This window comes from Lissotriton helveticus, chromosome 3_1 (genome assembly GCF_964261635.1).
Source record: "Lissotriton helveticus chromosome 3_1, aLisHel1.1, whole genome shotgun sequence".
Classification (NCBI taxonomy): Eukaryota; Metazoa; Chordata; class Amphibia; order Caudata; family Salamandridae; genus Lissotriton; species Lissotriton helveticus.
The window spans coordinates 1,372,245,361-1,372,262,179 of NC_136061.1; the positions used below are offsets into that span (position 1 = coordinate 1,372,245,361).

The window sequence follows — 16,819 nt, forward strand, 5'->3', positions numbered from 1 at the left end:
GAACTCTCTACTCATATTTCTTATCCCTGCTACTAGTGCCTTGTTACTGGAATCACTCTCAGTAGAACGGGTCGGGTATGGTTCTAGGGCGAATAGGAACATGGTCTGGAAAGCCCACAGAGAACCATAATAACTGAAAGGCAGGATGAAGTATGGGATACCCTTATCAGTCGTGTGCGGCATGAGTCCGCATACCCAACAGTTCGATGTGTTCATTATGGACTGGTGTTGGTGTAGAAGTTGAATGAATGAGTTATTTACAAATTCGAGTCTTCTGGCAGACTCGTGTTCAGGTAGAGGGTGAAAGGAGTGTGTGGAGAGAGTGAGAGGAGGAGTTGGCCGAGTGTCATTTGAGAACAAGGAAACTTGAAAGACGAATAGGGTATAACCAGTCAAGAACATTGCTATGCTACACAACATAAAAATACATATTATCAAAAAACTTCTTTTGGCCAGTATCGGGCATAATTGTCTTTCAAAGTCCGTGAGTCTGGCAGGTCTCTTTACCCTAGGAAACTCCATCCTCTAGTTGCTGCCCGCGGTGGTAGGTTGGTTCTGCCAGGGCGTACGCTCTGTTCAGTCCGGGGTAACTCCCTTGGACCAACCAGAACCGTTGACCTAAACGTCCCCAGTTGCACTCCCCAGACTTCAACCGCGACCCTAGCAGCAGAACCGGATGGCGGTTCGAAAATCAAAAAATGAGCACGTTTCCTGAGAGTGAGAGAGCTGAAAAAATCAAAAAATAGTTCTTGGGGGAAGGGAAATCACATTAGTTTGCTTTTTATTAGTCTCTTTGTCTTGACCTTAGATTATATTGTTGTTTCCCAGGTACGGTGTGGTCTTCAAACAATGTTTCAGGTTCCGTAGTGTCCAACTGCATTGACGGTGGCACAAGTCCTTGTAAAATATGATCACTCTGTTTTCCGGTACTAGTTTCTTTTAAACGTGCATCACTGAAAGGGATGAAGCAAGGTATGGATTCTGTCTCGGAGTCGGCAATTCCTTCGTTGACCCACCGGTCGTATGGAAGGGGCAGAGGGACCCGTTTACAATGGGTCCCGTGCACCCAGTTCTTTTTGCCTTCCACCCGAACAGCTGATCTCGTGGAAAGAAGTACCAGGTACGGTCCGGTCCACCTCGGCTGTCCGTTGTTTGTGCGCTGGAAATTCCGCACCAAGACCCACGTGCCGGGTTCGATGGAGTGACCTGGATCGTCAGAGGCTGGCGGAGAGGAGCTGTGAACCTGTTGGTGTAAAACACGCAATTTAGTTGTTAATTCGCACAAATAGTCAAGCAGTACGGGGTGCTCTATTTCACTGAGTTTCTTTGGCCTTGGCACGCCCCAGACGTTGGCTGGGCGGCCAAACACTATCTCATGAGGACTAAGTCCTAACCTGGAATGGACTGTCATTCTGGTTGACAAGAGTGCTAGGGGCAAGGCGTCAGGCCATTTAAGACCTGTACAGGCTTGGATCGTAGCTAATTTGAGCTTTAAAGTGCCATTGTAGCACTCTACTAATCCAGCTGATTGGGGGTGATTCGCAGAGTGAAACTTTTGTTGTATGCCTAAACACTCACACACTCTCTTCATCACGCGTCCTACGAATTCACTTCCATTATCACTCCAGACGATTCTAGGCATGCCGAATCTCGGGAAGAACTCTTTGACAAGGGCTTTGGCAGTCGACAAGGCAGTATTGTCCTTAAGGGGGTACGCTTCCACCCACCTGGAGAAAGCGCAAACAACAACGAGCACATACTTCAGATTGTTGCATCTCTCCATGTGAATGAAATCGAGCTGCAAAACCTCGAACGGATACGTTGGAGGCGCAAAATGACCAGCTGGAGTTGGGGTTCCCCTACCGGGATTGTACTTCAAACACACCATACAGTTTCTGACCACATTCTCTGCATATTTCGGGATATTACCATTTTGCCATACTGGGGCCAATACTTTACAGATTCCTCTCGAACGAATGTGCGCAACTCCATGAGCCATGGTTACTACTGCAAGTACATATGCGTTAGGTAATAGCCATCGCTGGTGTTCTGACAGTTCGACCCAACAACCATTCGCGTCTAGTCTACCTTTACTTTCTCTCCATTCATTCACCTCTTTCTCAGTTGCCTCGGCTTGTATAGATTTCACGCTTTAAATGGTGTCCTCACACATTCCTACATCCGTAATCCATCTAGCGGGACCTACAACATACATCCGACTCATTGTGTTCCTTGCAGTCTCTTTCGCAACCTCGTCTGCAAATGCATTCCCGCGGCCAACATCATCTTGATTCTTTTTGTGTGCACGGCATTTCACAATGGCAACTTGTAGTGGCAAGGTCAGTGACTCGAGGAGCTCATTAACTAGCTGACCATGTTGTATCTTTGCACCATGTTACGTAAGAAACCCACGTTCACGCCACAATCTCCCAAAACTGTGAGCCACACCAAAGGCGTATTGGCTGTCAGTGTACAAATTCACTCGCTTTCCTTTTGCTAACACACATGCTCTGGTAAGCGCAATTAGCTCTGCAGCTTGTGCAGAATTATGGGAAATGCGCGCGGTCTCTATAATGGTGTGTAATGTCGTTACGGCATATGCTGCAGTCGTATCACCATTCGGCAGCTTGAAACATGAACCATCAACCCATAAAGTATCGTTGCATTCAGGAAGGGGAGTGTCCTGTAAGTCTACTCTCCCTTTTGTCTCTTCTTCTGTCCTAAAACAGCAGTCATGGTTATCAATCTTGTCTGTTTCTGTCGGAATGGGTAATAACGTTGCGGGGTTCAGTGTATCACACCTCTTTATGTGGATGTGACTTGCTAGCAGTGTAAGTTCGTAACTGGATAGTCGAGCGCTAGTAAGATGTTGTGTCTTCGTCCTGTTTAGTAAAATGTCTACTGCATTCGGGACCATAACGATCAGAGTATTATTCATGACTAATCCAGCGGATTGTCGAATGCAGACAGCTGCTGCGGCGGTAGCCCTCCGACAACTTGGTAGGGCTTTAGCCACAGGGTCTAGAGTTGCCGAAAAATACGCGCATGGGCGCTGTTTGTCCCCAAAGTGTTGTGTTAAAACTGATAATGCACAACCTTCCTTCTCATGGACATATAATGTAAAAGGCTTACTGTAGTTGGGGTTTCCCAACACAGGAGCCGAACATAATGCATCACGCAACTCGTGGAAACTCGTCTGACAATCTTCAGACCAGGGCATAGGATTTGGCGTGTCTTTACAGAGTAGTGCCAGCAAGGGTTTAGCTAGTAGTGAGAAATTCGGTATCCATTGTCTACAGTACGATGTAATGCCTAAGAAGGCTCTAACCTCTCTCTGTGTCCTTGGGGCACTCAGTTCTGCAATTGCCTGTATTCTTTCTGGTGTCAGTCTCCTTCCCTCCTTCGACAAGATGTGACCTAGGTAGGTAACTTCTTGTCGACAAAATTGTAGTTTTGAGAGAGAGACTTTGTGATTCATGTTACATAAGTGATGCAATAATGACAGCGTAGCTCGTTTGCAAATTTCTTCAGTGTCTGCAGCGATCAGCAGATCGTCTACGTATTGAATCAGAGTTGAACCATTCGGTAGAATAATCGTGTCTAGTTGTGTTTTCAGGGCCTGACTGAATATTGATGGGCTTTCGCAGTAGCCTTGAGGAGCGCACTTGAAGCGGAAGCTTCGTCCTCCTAAATTGAATCCAAAAATATCTCTACTCTCCTCAGCAATCGGGATGCTAAAGAAAGCGTTCTTCAGGTCAATCACCGAGAACTAAGCTGCTGAAGCTGGAACCATCGTCAATAAAGCAGTAATGTCGGGGACAACTGGAAACTGTGGGATAACTATCTTGTTCACTTCTCTGAGGTCGATGACGAACCTATACACAGGCGGTTGTAAAGGATCAGTACTCTTTAAGACGGGCAGAACTGGACTGTTACAAACATTTCCTGTTGTTTCTTCGATGACGTCTTTATCAATCAGGTCATAAACAATCGTCAATAACGCCTTTTCACATTCGCTAGATATTTTGTATTGGGGAATACGTGGCAACCTAACGTTGGCTTTCAATGTTATGACATACGGTGCTATCTCCAAATGACCTACATCATTGGAGCCATTAGCCCAAAGTATATCAGGAAGTGATGACAATTCAGTCGGAATATTGTCCTTTGACAAATACATTGGAGAAATGACTTTCTTACCTAAAGTAAGTTGTACTCCCAAGGGGGAACAGTACAAAGTCGCATATAACCTTTTTAGCAAATCCAAACCTAACAAATTTTCACCGCAACCTGTTGTAAGAATGAGGGGTGCTTCTAATTCGCACGGGCCAACAGAAAGAGATATAGGACTAGAGATCGGGTTTCTAACAGGGGCGCCAGAGAAACCTACTGAAACATTCATTTCGCCAGACAAAGGTGCGCCAGGAAGTTTCGAGTGCATGATAGAACTTTTTGTAGCACCAGTATCCAGCAGAAATGGCTCTGACACTCCTGAGGTAATTACCTCGACATAAGGTCCATTCTGATCTACTGGAACTGAAACAACTCCCTCTCTTTGTCCATGGCTGTCCTAGCAATCGTTACCCTCATTTTCGTGTTCGGTATAATAGTCGTCAGCATATTACTGAGCTGACCTAGACGATGCGTTATTCTGTTGGTCAAAGCTGTTCATCGAATTCTGAGGCGGAAAAGAAGTTGTATTCTGGGTGAAATTTCCACGGCCCCTACCTCTAGGGGCATGTTGAACACCTCGTCCCCTTACACCTGAAGCACCGCTCAAACGTCGCGCAAGAGCCGGACAATTACCTTTAAAGTGACCCTCTTCCTTGCAATACGCACATTGATTCAGGCCATAAGCAATACGCTGATGGGAAAACTCGTTTCCTTGCGCATTTCTCGAATACTGCTGTTGTTGTTGATAATTGGGCTGACTAGCCGTACGAGGCGGATAGGCTTGCTGGAGAAGAATTTTAGTTTTTAAATCTTTTGTATTTTTGTCGACTTTATCTAGCTCGTCTTTGCGCCTATTTTCGTAGTACTGGGCTGTAGCTAAAATTTGCGCTGACGTAGAGACAGCCCAAGCACTCTCTGAATTTTTCAGTTTATTACACAGTTCAGGGATTAAATTATGTACGAATTTGTCTACAAACAATCTTTGACCACCCTCGGTAGCCATATCCTGACCACTATGATCGGTGAAAGTCTCCTCAAATCTTGTGAAAAAGTCAGACACATTCTCATCTTTCTTCTGCTTGCACGCAGATAGCTTGTCCCAGTTTACGCGTACTTCAGGCATTATGGTTTTCATGTACGCGATAATTCTACCGGGAAGTTCAGCTATTAACGGCTCAGGTTTAGAACCACCTATTTGTCTAGCATCTATAGCGGCAATGTTCGCCCATGAGTCACCTAGTTCTTGGTCATGGTTCGTATGACGTATTTTGCTCCATAAAGGATGTGGAACAACGTTCCCAAACAACATGTCTATATCCGCTAAATTCATTATACATGAGTTTGTAGTTTGCGATAACTCCTTATAATACCCAGTCGGGTTTTTACGAGGATCAGGCAGTGTCTGCTTGAGTGCTAAGACTTCGGATCTTTTCCAGGGGACATGTACCCATACACGCTGGAAATGAGGCAGAATTGGTGGATTCGCATTCGCATCACCTTCCCTCCAAACCGGAGGAACCTCTCTCATGGGATACTGTCTCGCTCTTTTTCCACCTGGTGCATCGTCTTCGTGACATGATCTAGAGACATTTCCCTTACTCCTATAAGAGAGCAATAACTCTATCGCTTTCTCAACATCTGCACCTATAATCATACCTTCATAGAACTTAAAGCATGTACGCCATAGTTCGTTCATTGTGTATTTAGGATCATTCGTCTCCAAATCTTCGCCCAGATATACACACATCTCTTCGAATACGTATCTCTGAGTGGGTGCATTCCATTGACGGAAAACTTCCATAACAGACTGAACATCATATCTAACAGTATCCGTAATCCATTGGCGTGCTAGTTCATTCAGCACTTTTCTTTCCTCGTAATCAGGCAGTTGACTACGGGACTGTCTATGTTCTGTTTTAGGCATTGTTTTAGGCGACCCAAAAAAAGGTGAAAATAGACTAGTGACGGTACCTGTCACTCTTTGTCTAATAGAAGGAGAACCTTGCGGAGGAGTAAGTGCCTCGGAAAAAACAGGCTGAGGCAAAGAAGAAGTAGAGGCGATAGCAGAGGAAGTCGAAGTAGTAGCAGACGTAGTATCATAGACAATAGCTGGAGCTGTAGGCAAAGTCGTAGAAGTAGATGGAGTATGTAGCAAAGATGGCGGCCCTTGAGAAGGCTGCGCCGGAGAAGTAGAAACCAGCTGAAGAGGAGCTGGCGTTCGTGCAAGAGCTGGGTTACGTGCGCCGGGGCGCGGTATAGTAAAATGCTTTGGCGTTGTAGTAGCGTCTAACGCATACGGTGGAGGTGAGCTTAATAAGTGGGACATTAATAGATCTTTTTCTCGGATCTCTCCTCTTGACCTTGTCCCTTATTTGGTAACATCGGGTAGCATTTATCCACTGCTAGTTTCTTGCTCCTAAGTATTTGTTCGTTTTCCTGCTCTTCCTCGTTATCCCTGTATGCAACGGCAGCTTGCACCATTGACATACCTCTTTTATTCTTTTTTGCTAATTTTATTTCTTTCTGTTTGGCTTCTTTGCGCCATAAGCGGAAAGAGTCAAACATCGCCGGCCGGGCTTTTCTCTTGAATAATTTGACCTCTAGGTTATCTAATATTTCTGAGTCGAAACTACCATATTGGGGCCATTTTAAAACACCATCCTTGCGGGTGTATTTTATCCACACTTCATTATATGTGATAGGACCTACGCCGTGTTTTACATAGAGCTCATATGTTGGAGTTCCAATCGGAGGAACCGGACAGGAATCCTCTAATCGGGAGTCCTTACTATAACCAAGACAAAACAAGTTTCCAAGTCTGCTAAAACCAGGCATCTTTGCTCACTAGTCTAGCTTCAAACTTCAAAGGATTATCTGTTACGATATTTCTCGTGAATACACAAGTCATTCGGCTTTGGGGCTTGCAAGTACCAAATCAAAGCGTATCTCAAGGATACCAAAAACTAAGGACAAACTAAGGACTGGGAGACGCTCCACTTATACTTAACTGAAGTATTTGAAGATCGGTGACGTCGCTAGAAGACTCGTCTATCGTTTCGCTCTACCAAGGATCACTGGGTCCAAAACAAGGCGATAGTCAGGGCAGCAGTCCTTCGTAGCCGTCGGGACGCGGGGAACCTCGCAGCAAAGACCTTCGGAACCACGTCGACATACAGGGGTCGCTGAAGTGGCTGGCCGTCCTCTGGAATTTTCACACGAAGCTCCTCACGAACATCTGGCTTGGACCTTCGCCGCTTGATACCGCCCCACGTTGGGCGCCAACTGAGGTAACGGGTTTTTACGAACCCGTTTGGTGCCAGGGGATAACACCCGAAGACCTCTGAGTTCTCCCTTGTTCCGGACCACAGAAACACTGAGTCTTCTAGTCGAGTCAGAGATCAAGTTTTATTGGCAGCTACCAAGTAACAGGTGTCCTAGAAGCACGACAAACACGGGTCATGTGTTCTCAGGAGACTGTTCGTTTTTACAGAACCAGCCTTTTCCTTATATACGAAAATAATAGCTGCAAGCAAGAATTCTTGAGTTTATGATATGGCTATACACATATTTCTACAATAATACAAAAGAGCGAAGTCATGTAGGCAAGCCCGTATTTTAGATGTCCAATTCGTGATAGATTACCCAGCCAAACCCGGAACTCCCATCAGATATCGGTGAAGCCCCAATAAAAGAAGGCACCTCCTAGTCATAAAACTGGCCATAAACAGGGAACGCGGACAGGTGTGTGTGTAGAAAACACGATCTGGATGTAGTGAATGGTTTGTGGCATGTTATGCATTGATGCTATCGTATTAGGCCACTGGGCGAGGAGCTGCCCAAACAGGTTCGGCTGGAGGCAATGGAGTCAGTTGGGACAGGTCAGGGGGGAGTCAGGGAAGGTGGACGTGTCCTTTTAGATCAAGCTCGACCTTTAATTGACTTATCATGAGGGCAAGACACAAGATGGATACCGTTTACAAAATGGAGTCTGAGGGGTCGGGACGGAAACTACGATTCAGGGGTGTTAGCATGTCTCGATCATGACGCAAATGCATAGGAATGATGTCCTAATCATTATTGGTTCGTCGACACCAAATTCGTCATGGTACGTTGTTGTTTCGGGACACGGGTATCGGACCTCGATACCGGGACAACAGTAGGGTCCAGAATTTCAGAACCACACCGCGCTGCAGTTGCCCTGCTGGAATTTAAAGCGCCTCCAGGCAAGTGTTGCGGGCGTCGGTGGCCGATTCGGCCGCAGGGGAGCCTGGGACCTGCAGTCCTGTCCCGCTCCTGCTCTCCCCCCTTGGTTAGTGCTGTTGCTTGCAAAAAGGGATCTTTTAAACCGTTCATAAAATGAGCTATGAATAGGCCTGTGTTTCTCCACTGAATGTTTATCGTAGGGTCCGTATCCAAGTCTAACCTCCAGCTGAGAGTTTTCTCAGACTCTGCACACTGATATGGTTGATCATCTAGTGATGCTGCTGAGGGCTTCTCTGGTATTGTGGTGCTGAATGTCTCTTCGATTCTACGGGAAGCGCTGACTTCCCCGGAAGCTGGTCCTGCTCTCTACTAGTCCGGAAGCAGTGGCAGAGTCCTGTTCCACAGTATAAACCACTGTTGAAGAATGCATGGTTCAATATCGCCAACAGAATGTTACCCAAAACTATACCCACAGTCCTCCCATCATATGAGAAGTCCTTTGTGTTCAATGCACTATTGTTTAAACTATCAGGCCTTGTTAAATCCTACTTGTAATGTCCTTATACCACCACCAAACACTATTTTTCATTAGCCCTTTTCGCTCGCTTAATTCTGCTTATTCGAACCATCTGCTTTCCTAAGATAGACATAGCTGGATATGTAGTAAAACTTTCTTCTTCCTCGCGGCTAATTATTGGAACTATCTGCCTCCATCCATGAGCTTCCAGCCAAATCCCCTACAGTTTGGTGTGAAACGCCATTAACGCTTGGCTGTTTCTCCTTACATCTGTAATGTTGCTGGCTCTCAGCTGATTCTCTGCACCAGGAAACCCTTCAACCTCCAAAAGAGAAAGAGAGAAAAAGAATGTGTGTGTGTGTAAGTGAATGGACTGGTTGGAACTGAAACAGAAGTGAGTATCAGAGTTTCAGTTTTCTACTGCATCATTTCCTATCAATTAATTAAAACATGGCCTGTAAGAAATTAGCTTGACCTGCCCTATTAAGGCTGCTTCAATTTAATGCTCCAGTTAGCTTGACAAACTGAGGCATCCCACCTCCAGTGGAGTTGTCTGGTAGTTCTGAGGGAGATTCTGCCTGATGGGGGAAGTACTGTTACGTCAAGTGGAATGCCCATTCGAGGTCTGTGTCATTGTATGTCCCAAGCTTGACTTGCAAGGATTCCTCTTCCGCGCTTGCGGCTAAGAAAAGTCACTCTATGGTGCTGCCGGCCTGGGGTTGTTTCACTCTATTCCAGTGGCCATACCTGATGAATCCCAGTGTGGCTCTCTGGAACATGAAGAGATGGTGAGCATGACTGCCCTATGGTGAGAGGCTATGTCAGATATCCTGTCTGGTCACTATCCCTAAACCATGTTGACTGTTTGTAGGCCTCACAGAGACGGTCTTCATATGCATAGGACGGTTGAATGTGCCAGCCCTAACATCTGATACAAAGACTAATGCATTTTACTGCTGGGGTCCACATCTCCACAATAAAATGCATTAGTCACACATTTTCAGAGCTCCTCGACACTGTGGGGATCTTGCAGCGCTTTGCTGCAGGAATATTTATTTATAATCCAACCCTTGAGCACTTCAGCAATTGTTGTGCACTGCTGCTCTGCCTGCCCCAGGCAATTTGCAGCTTAGCCTGTCACCTGGGGGACTCACTCATTGCTATGGTGACTGGCAGTCTTAGACTTTGAGTCATGCATTCATTGTTTTCTGTGTTGGGAACAAACACAGCCAAAGCACTTTAGTTGTAAAGTCCTTGGAAATCCTGCATAGGATAATTATGAAGAGGTCTCGGCAGTGGGAGCCTTTTTATCTGTGAATCAAAACAAATTGCCTGAAGGGACCTGAGGTTGAATCTATTCACATGACATCAGCCCTTTTCCACACTGGCTCTGAAAAGTGCCTTGACAATCTAAAGGAAAGAATGGGGAAGGTAGGGATTGAGAATATATATCGTAGATCGCCTATGTGAAATATGTATTGATTTGGAGAACCAATCAAGAAGCAGTAATGTCTGATCCCCATGAAAACAGAAGAAACAGGACGTAGGTTGGCCCTAATGGTTGGTGAGGTGCACTCTCAGCCTTTGGAATTGCAACATGCCCAGTGCATCAGACCATAAAATCTAAATGAATCAAGTTACCTGCTACTGATCATTTACTAATTTTTACACCAAGGTCAGCCATGACAGATCATGCAATCATCTACAAGGTATATTTTGTACTCCTTCATAGACCATACAATGTGAAATTCAACTGGATTCCCTTTTGAGACTAACATAATGTTCCCTTTAATGGATTTCAGTCCCTGGAAGTGGGACATTCAGTGCAGTCTCTTTGAGTCTACAACAATCTCATTTCTGTGGATTGAAAATCTATTCATGACACTGACCCAGATGACCTACAGCAATATAGTAGTGTCAACAGAAGCATGAATGACTATCCAGGCCCACAACCAATTTCTTCATACAGCAACGCACCCTGGCATGAAGACATTAATATGTTATGCCACTGCTCATATATGAAGGGAATAAATCCGGTGGTGGAAGCCTGGGCCGAACACAGAGACAAATTAAGGTCACCACTGAAGAATGGAGAAGACACTATTACTTCATGCGCCTCCATCTGATTATGGCAACACTGTATTGCTGTGTGTCTTCTTTGGCATCCTTACATCTTTCACTGCCTCAGACTAACATCAAGCTCTGTTCTTTTCCTTTCTGTACTCACTGGAGCCTTTCGAGGAGACAACATCCTGTTTACACTGGTCATAATATTTGGAACCATACCTCATACCCCCTTTTGCCAAGCTAGCTCCTCCACTCTCCCTCATATAGGGCACAATTCAAAAGGGCCTTCACACTTGTGGTGGAGGCCCCACAGTTATGGTGTGGATCCCACAGTCATGGCGGGACCACCATATTGCATTTACCCATTGTGTAGGTCTCGCCATGAGTAAGGCCCTCCGCCATGACTGCGGTGTGGCACGGGTGTGATGGCTCTTTGTAAATCGGGCCCACAGTGTTTTTTTGTGAGGTCAAAGCCTTCTCCAGTCACAGACAAAAACACCCACAATCACATCACTGAGTGTTCATGCCTCTCACAATTTAAGTGAAAAAGATAATAAGCTACCCATCTTTCATTGCACTGCTCCAAGATACCAATTTATCTCCTATTGAGATAGAAAAATTACATGATCAGTTGAGTGGTGTGGTTTATAACAGTCACTTTACCTCGGAATGTGATGGCTTTTTCATCCAAAATCTTGAAATTTTATAGAGGGGTGATCCTCCTGCATGAATCTATTCACTACAACATTGCTAAAAACTTGGTCAGATTGGGAGGATCAATGTACCGAAGAATAGTGGTTTGCAAATGCCAAAAAGGCTTACCGCGATGTCCAAAAGCCATTCAAAAACCACAAATAGCGATGCAAAAGGTTTGCATTTTGGTACTGATAGAGCTGAGGTTTTCCTCTTACTAATTTGCGACAATTTACAAAGAAAACAAATTGTGACACTACTTTATATGGAGGATGACAAAACGCGTGTTAAGCTTCATGTTTCTAGAAATGACAAAACTTAATTATGATTTAGATACTGCATCATAAAAGCGTGCAGAATGTTGGAATGAGCTTATGATTTCATTTTATATTTACTAAACAGATGTGAATGTTTAATAACGTCACTGACATTTGATCTTGTGATTAGGTAATGTGATAATAACGATAACTAAGAAATTCATATGCAAAAATTAAACATTCATGCCTTAAGAGATGAATTGTGTTTTCATGCGTAATGTGAACACCGAAAATGACAAAAGAAAAGTAGGTGTTGCACAAGAGTTAGTGGTAGAAACATCTGTAAATCATACATTAAACATGCTTATAATGTTGTGTGTGCCCTAATGAGATATATATATATATCCCAAACAGAATTGACGCATTTGAGCTCAGATACCGACTCTATTGCCAGTGGGTCATCCATGACAAATTCGCAATAGGTTTTTTCAAAGGAACTATTTATTCTTCAGAAAACGAGAGAACACCCAAACAGGTGACGTCCAAAAACAAAAACCCAAGGAAACGAAGACTCAACCCCAAAAGGAACAGCAGGAGAAAAACCAACAGAGAAGCCTGGCGTGGGAACAAGAGGCCAGCTGAACAAAAGACAACTATGATGGACAACACCTCGAAATTAACGGTAATTAATTTGACTAACAAAATATTAACTGAGAATGAGATGAATGTGTTGCAACTAGGACAGAGTCTAACTTTGATTATGCTGACCTGAGAGCGGATTTGTATAAATTTGAGAGAAAATTCAAACTATGTAAAATTCATGCGGGGAAGGACATAACAAAACACACCAGAGAGGGAACGGAGCCGAATCTAGGAGAACTGCCAATATGGGACATTCCCACTCTTATGAGATTAACATCACTAGAAACTGAACAGACTGAAGAATATTGTCCTAATACATTGGACATCTTTGATACTACACATGGGACACAAATTGCACATGCGATAGACACAGATACAGGGGCCCCGGCTGGGACCAGTTTCAGGAGAAAATCAAAATTTGTGCCAATTACACCAAGGGACAATATTGATGTTTTTGGTGATCTAGTCAAAGGAGACTTTGACAAACTACTAGACAATCGAACAATATGTAGGAATGTCAACAAAGAACAAAAGATTGCCATTAAGAACTTGCAACAGAACAGTGACATAATAATTAAACCCTCAGATAAGGGTGGGAATGTTGTGCTGATGCCCAGAGATATGTACATAGAGGAGGCGAAGAGACAACTTTTGGACAAAACATGTTACTGTCATGTAGATAAACGGTACATAGTTAATCTACAGGAAGAATACTACAAACAATTAGAGCACTGGCGAGATAAAGGTCTACTAACATGGGACGAGGAAAGATATCTCCATAAGGAAAACCCCAAAACCCCGACCTTTTATCTATTGCCGAAAGTGCACACCAGTATGTCCAGACCTCCAGGGAGACCAATAGTCTCGTCCATCGATAGCATTTTTGAGCATACAAGCATCTATATAGACCATTTTCTCTTCCCATTTGTAAAGGAATTATCTTCCTATGTGAGAGACACCACTGACTTTATCCATAAAATTTCCAATGTTGAGTTGGACGATCAGTGCTGGTTGGTATGTCTGGATGTTGAGTCCCTTTATACAAGTATAAGACACAAGGATGGCATTAAGGCATGTCAATTTTTCTTGAAACAACGGAAATTGGAATACTTTGAACATACTTGTATGGTATTAGAAATGATCAGGCTGTGTCTGAATGAAAATGTCTTCTTATTCGACAAAGTATACTATAGACAACAACAAGGGACTTCCATGGGCACCTGCTTCGCCCCCAGTTATGCCAACCTCATGGTGGGCTGGTGGGAGAAGCAGGTGCTCTGGAATGACCTTATGGAAAGATGGGCATTAAATGTAGCGAGATGGGTAAGGTATATAGATGACGTCATTTTTATCTGGCGGGGGAACGAAAACGATTTGAACTGTTTTATTGATTGTCTTAATACGAACCAGGTGAATTTAAAATTTACAAGACACTACAGCAGACACTCTGTAGATTTCCTAGACGTCAGAGTCACGAAGACCGATAACCAATTGACCACCTTACTCTTTCGCAAAGAGACAGCAGAGAACTCCTTACTTCATTCCTCCAGCGCTCATCCCCCTAGTTTCCGATGGGGAATCCCTTTCAGTGAATTCCTTAGAGCCAAACGTAACTGTTCAACTGAACCACACTTCCAGAAAATGAAGGAGGAGATAAAAGAAAGATTCAAAGTGAGGGGGTACTCAAACAAATCACTCAGAGAAGCAGAATCAAGAGTTGATAAAATATCAAGAGAGAAAGCCCTAACACCAAAAACTACTTCACCGACAACTAAACCTGATTCCCCGAAAGTGAGGTTTATAACAAAACACTGCAGTCAGTCCAACCAAATAAGACAAATACTAAAAAATAGGTGGGATATACTGAGGCAAGACCCTATATTGAGAAATGTCGTTGGTAGCTCTCCAGGCATTTCATACCAACGTGGTCAATCCCTTAAAGATTGCCTAGTACAAAGCCATCTAGCCCCAAAGAGACTGACTGGTTAAAAACTACTAAGGGATTTAAGAAATGTGGGAATTGCAAGGGGTGCAAGTATAGTCAGAACTGTAAAGAGATCCTCCTACCTAAAACAAAAATGAAATGGAAGATTAACACCTTGATTACATGCAATACGGAGTACGTTGTATACCTAATTCGTTGCCCGTGCAACTTGTGGTACATTGGGTCAACTACAGCACCTGTAAAAAAGCGTATTCTTGAGCACTTGCGTGCAGTTACTAACCAGGACTTCTCATACAGCACAGGCAGGCATTTTAGCCGATTCCATCAGAGCGATGCATCAAAAGCAAGCTACATAGGCCTTGCAACTATTAAAAGCAGCATCCGAGGTGGAGACAGATTGGGGGCACTACGCAAATTAGAATCAAGATTGATTCTTCTGGCAGGCACCCGTTTCCCTGATGGTTTAAATATGGATGAAGAGTTACACTCCCACCTCTGAAAGAAATAGCAGACCAATATGAAAAATGGGATAACTGAATTCTCACCAGACTATAAATACCCTTTTTAATCTACCCTTCCCACACATATTTCCACTTCCCCTCGTCTTTTTCATTTTTGTAAACTTATACCAGCTTTAATAATTAATAGCAAACATGAGGCTTAATCATTATGATATCTAATTAGGTCCTGAAAGTACTATTATGAACTCTGTAGACGATCTGGGTGCACAATATGAACCAATATACTCTTTCCTCTTCTTTTTCTAGGTTGTGAAGAAGAGGATACCAGTTCTGATTTTTCATCTACACATGTGAAATTCACGTCTTTCAAACTAGAAATCTACATTATTCCAAACGGAATGCATATGAATATGTACATTCAGTTGCACAAAACGGGTATAGGGTACTACACCAATAATTGTCTATGGAAAAAGCATAATGGGTTCTATAAGGGTACTATACCCAGATTAAGGACTACTGTTAAACCTCACTGCTGAACGGACTGTCTTTGAAACAAAGAGCTGGTTGTGTTACTATGCACTTTTCTTTTTGAATAATGTTTTTTTTTCACAACAATCAATTATGTATATAGTGCACAAATTTTGTCAGTGTCAATAACTGATAACGAAGCCAGTATACTTCTCCAATATTATCGAATGTACAATGAGAAATGTTTTCTATGTTCATGACATTATGTGACTGCACCTTTAAATAGTGGGTTGAGATAACCGGGGGTCATGTGACCAAGAACAACTTGTTGTTCGAAACGCGTAATCCCTCAACGTTTGTTTTTGCCGAATAAAAGATCTTTTCGGATGCACTACGGGCTTGTTTAGATTCATTTACCTGGATTCTTCTTCTGCATATATATATATATATATAGGGCGCATGTACGTGTACCCCCGCCGTGCAAGAGGTATGGACTTCTGGCCAGCTCGTTGGAGCAATTGTTGTTTGTTGCGATAGCAAATCAGTCCATTACCCACCAGGACGCATGGATTACAACGCGGCAAGTGGATATTTATATCTTCTGTTTGGGTGACCGGATTTCCGCGCCAACCCCCGCGAAGGACACCAGGCAAAGTGGTTGCGGCGGTAAAACGAAGGGGGACCCGAGGGGGCACTGAAGTGTACATCTGCCTCACCTCCCAACAGACTTTCAAAGGCTGCGCCTGTCACAGAAGCCGACTCGAACTTCATCACCCCACAGCACTCTGCAATTCCCTCGAGGCGCAATATTGGGGCCTTGTGGGTAGTGTAGTTCCACCACACGGGACTGCACATGGTTGATTGGCTGCACATCGTGGGGGCGGAGTATGGTCACTGTTCAAAACAGCGTGACAGGCGGACCATCAACAGCACAAGGAGCAGCTGGAGAGGGGCGCTGAGGAAGGTCAAAAGTACCGAAATGCATCCGCCCGAGACTCTTTTACATTAAAGTGCTCCCTTTAATCTCCCTTCAGGGTCACGTCTCTTTCGTTTGGAGGAGGTGGTGTTATCATATATATATATATATATATATATATACATATATATATATATATATCTATATATATTCACTGAAAAAACCATAGGTTATCGACCATATATAGTTAGGAATTAGCATTTACAAAACCTTATTTTACTCACACAAAACCATTGAAATTCGCATATATAGTTAGTTGCACTAACTATATATCGCGCACCCGCAATCCACTGCTGATCATGTCACATATTACATCATTCATGACATGGTCAGTGACATCACTGATTACATCACTGATGACATCTCAAATGACATCACTGATGACATCACTGATGACATCTCAAATGACATCACTGA

At 43.8% G+C, this 16,819-nt stretch overlaps 1 long non-coding RNA gene across 1 annotated transcript in view; it reads left to right on the top strand.

Annotated features, from left to right (window-relative positions):
- Positions 1–15,633, top strand: part of LOC144824979 (uncharacterized) — a 470,078-nt gene extending 454,445 nt beyond the window's left edge. The window contains exons 3-4 of the long non-coding RNA XR_013609220.1: positions 12,423–12,592; positions 15,265–15,633. This is a non-coding gene — a long non-coding RNA (uncharacterized LOC144824979). The remainder of the gene's footprint in view (positions 1–12,422; positions 12,593–15,264) is intronic.
- Positions 15,634–16,819: the final 1,186 nt, after the last annotated feature.